This window comes from Myotis nattereri (genome assembly GCF_964212035.1).
Source record: "Myotis nattereri genome assembly, chromosome: 1".
Lineage (NCBI taxonomy): Eukaryota > Metazoa > Chordata > Mammalia > Chiroptera > Vespertilionidae > Myotis > Myotis nattereri.
Genome location: NC_138075.1, coordinates 40,360,848 through 40,366,801, shown reverse-complemented (window position 1 = coordinate 40,366,801; position 5,954 = coordinate 40,360,848). Strand labels below are relative to the sequence as shown.

The 5,954-nt window shown below is 45.2% G+C and overlaps 1 pseudogene across 1 annotated transcript; it reads right to left on the bottom strand.

Annotated features, from left to right (window-relative positions):
• Positions 1-504: 504 nt before the first annotated feature.
• On the bottom strand, positions 505-1,405 carry LOC308513850 (large ribosomal subunit protein uL15-like; annotated as a pseudogene). Its single transcript has 2 exons — positions 1,301-1,405; positions 505-848 (listed from the first exon to the last, which is right to left on the bottom strand). The product of its transcript is annotated as a large ribosomal subunit protein uL15-like (transcript).
• Positions 1,406-5,954: the final 4,549 nt, after the last annotated feature.

Here is a 5,954-nt window from a genome sequence, read left to right as displayed (position 1 = left end):
ATTTATAGAAAACAAAATTGAAGTGAAATGGAAAGAAATGCTCAATTTCCAATACATTTTTTTCTTCTTTATGAGAAATATTAACTCCTAAAAGATCTTTTCCTCCCCCCGCACCCCCCCCCCTTTTCTTTTTTCTTTTTTTGTGAGAGGGGGGAAAGAGGGAGAAAGAAACATTGATAGGCTGCCTCCTGCACGCCCCCTAGAGGGGATCAAGCCGGCAATCCAGGCATGTGCCCTGATCTGGAATGGAACCAACAACCTTTTGGTGCATGGGATGACACCCAACCAACTGGCCATACTGGCCAGGGCCTAAAAGATCTTTTAGAGAGATTTTGAAAGTCACTATTTTTTGTTTGAACCAGATGTTTTAATTTCATGCACTGATTGACCCCCTTCTATAAATGATGGAGATAATACATTCTCCCATCTTCATTTCTTCTCTCCCCAACTTTTTTTTTTTTTTTTTACTTGTGGACATTTTAATGAACTTCCCTCCATGTAGCTTCAAGCTACCAGGACACAGGCCCCACCAACACCCTTAATCGTCTCCTCAGCTCTTCTGCTGAAGCATTTGGCCTTCACAATGACAGGCAGCTTTGGGAACTTTCTCTTCCCCAGAACTTTGTAGTAGCCAATCTCACCACATCGATGATAGGAGCAGCTCCAGTCTTGCTTCTGGCGGCATTTATCTGTGTCTGCTCACTGACCAGGGTCCACAGTTTATCAAGGTTGACGGTTGGGCAGAAGCTCTGGTTCGTCTTTAAGTGGTAATGCCACATACCAACTTTCCCAAAGTAACCTGGGTGATATTTGTCGAAGTTGATCCTGTGATGATTGTTATGCCCAGATTTCAAGATCCCCAACACACCACGCGAGGGAGCCAGCCGTGTCCGATGCAAAAGCAAAGAGTCCTTTATTTCAAACTCGAGTATGGCTCCCTTACCCTCCTTACTGACACAGCAGCAGGTGGCAGAGACAGGCCTAGCCTGATGGGACGAGGAGTTTTATAGGGGGGTGGAGTAAGGGCAGGAGAGGGGACTGTGGGCCCCGCCGATTGGCCAGGCGCAAGTCGGTGTCTCATTACACAGGATGTGGTCATATTGATGGTGTGCACTTCCCTTGATTATCATTGGTTAGTCCAGAGGAATCCTGGGTGTGGCTAGCAGAGGCTTGGGCTTCCGGGAAGAAGCCTTGCCGAGCACATGGCTCTGCCCAAAAATAGAGAACCCAGGGTAAGATAGAGGGCGTAGTCCTCGCCCTTTCAATGATGCATGCCACCAGCATTACTGCGGCGTATCACCCCCCCCGCCCCCGCCCCCGCATGCTTCCTGTGCTTGCCGATGCAGCCGTGGCTGTGTCTCATGTGGCCCCAAAGTTTTTGGGTCCTCCCCAGTCTGGATGGCATGTCTGTGGCCGAGCTGCAAGAGCTTGCCCCAACTTTTATACTATTATTTTATATCGGTGAGTTTGTAACATTAACATTCTCTTCAGTGATAGTCCACCAGTTGGTACTGGTCTACATTTAAATGGATTTGGTATTCCCAAAAGCCCTTTACATGGCTTCGGTGTGCCTTCTTTTCCTCATTTTAATTCTCTTGAATGCCAGGATGTCAGCAAGTAGTTTTTCTGAGAGAGGTTCATGGGTGCTGTGGTTCCTGATTTTTATGTGTTTAGGAAAATCTGTTTTGCATGCATACCAGAATGACCACTTATTTGGAGATAAGATATTCTTGGGTTGCACTCCTTTAAGTCATTGCTTCTGTTTACTGCCACCTACAGTAGATAATTTGATACTGCTTGTCTCAATGCCCGAAGGAATCCTTTACTTTTGAATTTCAGTAGGTAGGCCAACATGTATCTCAGTATTGGGTATTCTTTTTTTTTTTTTAATTAAATCTTTATTGTTCAGATTATTACATTTGTTCCTCTTTTTTCCCACCATAACTCCCCTCCTCCCAGTTCCCGCCCCACCCTCCGCCCTCACTCCCCACCCACTGTCCTCATCCATAGGTGCACGATTTTTGTCCAGTCTCTTCCCGCATCTCCCACACCCCTTTCCCCCCAAGAATAGTCAGTCCATTCCCTTTCTATGTCCCTGATTCTATTATGACCACCAGATTATTTATTCACTTGATTCTTAGATTCACTTGTTGATAGATGCATATTTGTTGTTCATAATTTGTATCTTTACCTTTTTCTTCTTCTTCCTCTTCTTAAAGGATACCTTTCAGCATTTCATATAATACTGGTTTGGTGGTGATGAACTCCTTTAGCTTTTCCTTATCTGTGAAGCTCTTTATCTGACCTTCAATTCTGAATGATAGCTTTGCTGGATAAAGTAATCTTGGTTGTAGGTTCTTGGTATTCATCACTTTGAATATTTCTTGCCACTCCCTCCTGGCCTGCAAAGTTTCTGTTGAGAAATCAGCTGACAGTCGTATGGGTATTCTCTTGTAGGTAACTGAGTTTCTTTCTCTTGCTGCTTTTAAGATTCTCTCTTTGTCTTTTGCTCTTGGCATTTTAATTATGATGTGTCTTGGTGTGGTCCTCTTTGGATTCCTTTTGTTTGGGGTTCTCTGCGCTTCCTGGACCTGTAAGTCTATTTCTTTCACCAGGTGGGGGAAGTTTTCTGTCATTATTTCTTCAAATAGGTTTTCAGTATCTTGCTCTCTCTCATCTTCTGGCACCCCTATAATTCTGATGTTGGTACGCTTGAAGCTGTCCCAGAGGCTCCTTACACTATCTTCGTATTTCCGGATTCTTTTTTCATTTTGCTTTTCCAGTTGGGTGTTTTTTGTTTCTTCACGTTTCGAATCTTTGACTTGGTTCTTGCGCTCCTCTGGTCTGCTGTTGGGTGTCTGTATAATATTCTTTATTTCAGTCAGTGTATGCTTAATTTCTAGTTGGTTCTTTATCACAACGTCGAGGGTCTCATTAGATTTCTTGAGGATCTCACTACATTTATCGGCGGTCTCACCAGTCTTTTCGAGGGCCTTACTAAGTTTATCGGCAGCTTCTAGACAGTTCTTGAGAGACCTTAAAAGTGTGGTTTTGAGCTCTATATCTTCCATTTCTGACATTCGCGTCCTGTTTCTTTGTCTCCGCATTTTTTTTATCTTTTCTTGGTTCACCCCCTAGTGGTCTTTGTGCGCAGTGTTGTTGTAATTAAGCCTTGATTGTTGTGGGCAATACCAGGGGTGATTTGACCTCCAGGCTAACTGGCTATGAGAGTCAACTGTGTCTGCAGTGGGAGAGCTTCTGTGCTGGATCTCTAGGGCAGTGCCAATCTAGCGTTTGCCTGAGGCTATCTGGCAAATGGCTGTGCGCAGGGCTTGGGTGGGGCGGGTCCCCGGGGATCTACAGGGCATGCGGAGCAAGCAGTTATGGCTGCTCTCAGTTCCATCCCCAGGGGTTCTGCCTCTCAGAGTCCCAGCAACCGTTGCAAACCTCGGAGAGAAAGCTGCCTTCGAGTTCTGACCAAAGCCAGACAGTCCCGCTTCTCCCGTTTGAGTCTGGGTCCCTAGAGACTCGCCCGGATCTGGAGCTCAGAGTCTGAAACTCCCTCCCGATTGAAAACAACAACCGCGCCCTTGCCGCCAGCCCGCTCCGCGCGCGCACTCCGCACCTGAGTATTTTACTTCAGCACTGCGCCTCTTCTGAGTCTGGGTATGATATTCTCTTTCCTCCTAGTTGTAGAATTTCCACTCAGCCAGCCTTCCTGTGGTTCTGGATGATGTCCGTTCTGTCCTTTAGTTATATCTCTGAAGTGGTTGCTCGAGGCAGCAATCTCCAGTGTTAACCTATGCCGCCATCTTGGTTTCTCCTCGGGTATCCTTCCAGGTTGAAGTTTTCTGACACACAATATGTTTTTTTAACTCTGCAGACTCAGTTTTCTTTGTCTCAGGGAGATTCTCTTGAATACTTTTGTTTAATTTGATGGGTTTAATATTTCAGGGACATCATTTGTGATTATATTAGATAATCTGTAGTCTCCATTAGCTACCTCCTTCTTTCTACTTACTCTAGTAACCTACATTTATTGTGATTACTCAAACCTTTGTGCTGGAAGCCAATTCCAGCATGACAGCAGGGCTGAATCTGGGAATGGCTGATGGCATTTCCCCAAACCTGAAAAGGATACATTAAATTGATTGTTTGCTGCCAGACAGCTCAGGGCATCTTAATCTACATGTTATTGCCTCCTACTGGCCAAACACCTGAACAGCAGTAGGCTAGTTCTCCCCATTCTGACAATGGACTCTGTATACAAATCCCTGACCCTTTGAAGTGTATATCTCCACTTCGCCTCAGGACAATTTGTGCTAATAAAAAGCATGGGGTCCTGAGGAGCCTAGAAAAACTAGGCTCCTTTGACCCCCAAATGCCTTTCAAAATTATGCGCCGTCTCTGGACTCCTATTTAATCTACGCACAGCCTTCTCCAGATTTCCTGAACCCTTCTTAATGCTGGAACAAGAACTCCGGCACCTTTGCTCTGTGTTAGTAACTCATGTTAGCTCTTTTTTAAAATATATTTTTATTGATTTCAGAGAGGAAGGGAGAAGGAGGGAGAGAGAGAGAAACATCAATGATGAGAGAGAATCATTGACTGGCTGCCCCCTACTGGGCACTGAGCCCACAGCCCGAGCATGTGCCCTTGACTGGAATTGAACCCCGGGACCCTTCAGTCCGCAGGCTGATGCTCTATCCACTGAGCCAAACCAGCTAGGGCTAAAACCTTTCTTAATATTTGTTATTTAAGTGGCAGGATGGAGGTGTGTATATAGGGTGAGTAGGCAAGCAGGACAACCATAGCTGTTTGGACAACCATTTCTTGAAGATTAACGTGTGGTTCTCAAACCAGAGGGAAGCCTGGTCACAATGCTGACTTCTGACCCTATGCTGTGCAATCCGTTGGTTGAGTCTAGAGAAACTCAAAAGACTAGGTTAGAAAGTGTGTAACAACAGAAACTTGGGAATGAAAACTAACTGGATGATAGAATGAATCATTACTTGAAATATATTATTCTCAAGTGATGAATCCAAATTAACCAAATGAAAATGTACATATAGTAGATATTTATAATGTGGGTTGCCCAGTGTCCAACACGTTCGTATTTGGAAAGAACCCTAAGAGAATAACAGGAAAGCAGGCTTCATCTTGGAGGAAAAATGGGCAGTTATCTCCTTGGGAGTGTGAACCAGGATAAGACCTAAGCACAGCCTATCAAATACTGCCCCCGGGGACTTTATATCCTGAGAGGGTGATGGCAAGGCTCAGGTCATTTAGGGACTCTTCAGGCTGGGTCCACAGAGAGTAGAGTCTGGAAGGACAAGATGCAAAACTAAAGCACAGGGGGTAGGTATCCAGGGGTGTTGATACCAATTGGGGGTGGTGAGTGCCTTGCTGGCCAGTGGCACGTCTTGAGCAGCCTGTTCCCATGGTGACAACTTGTCTGAGCTTTGCCTCCTTTGTCCTATCTGGTCCACTTCCACCTTTCTTTGATTCTAGAAGTTACCACATACCCATCTAGTACATTCCATTTCTGCCTAAGGAACTGTAGTTGGCTTCTTTTTTTTTAAAAAAAATATATTTTATTGATTTCTTACAGAGAGGAAGGGAGAGGGATAGAGAGCTAGAAACATCGATGAGAGAGAAACACCGATCAGCTGCCTCCTGCACACTCCCCTCTGGGGATGTGCCCGCAACCAAGGCACATGCCCCCGACCAGAATCGAATCCGGGACCCTTGAGTCCACAGGCCGACGCTCTATCCACCGAGCCAAACCGGCCAGGGCTGTAGTTGGCTTCTGTTATTTACAATCAAAGACCTTGACAAGCACAATATATTTGAGTTTAGGATCTAAAACTCAACTGAGAAGACCTGGATATTGGCCATTAGTGTGAAAAAGACCGAGACATGTTAGTGCACTGTGATGTAATGGGTGTCAATAA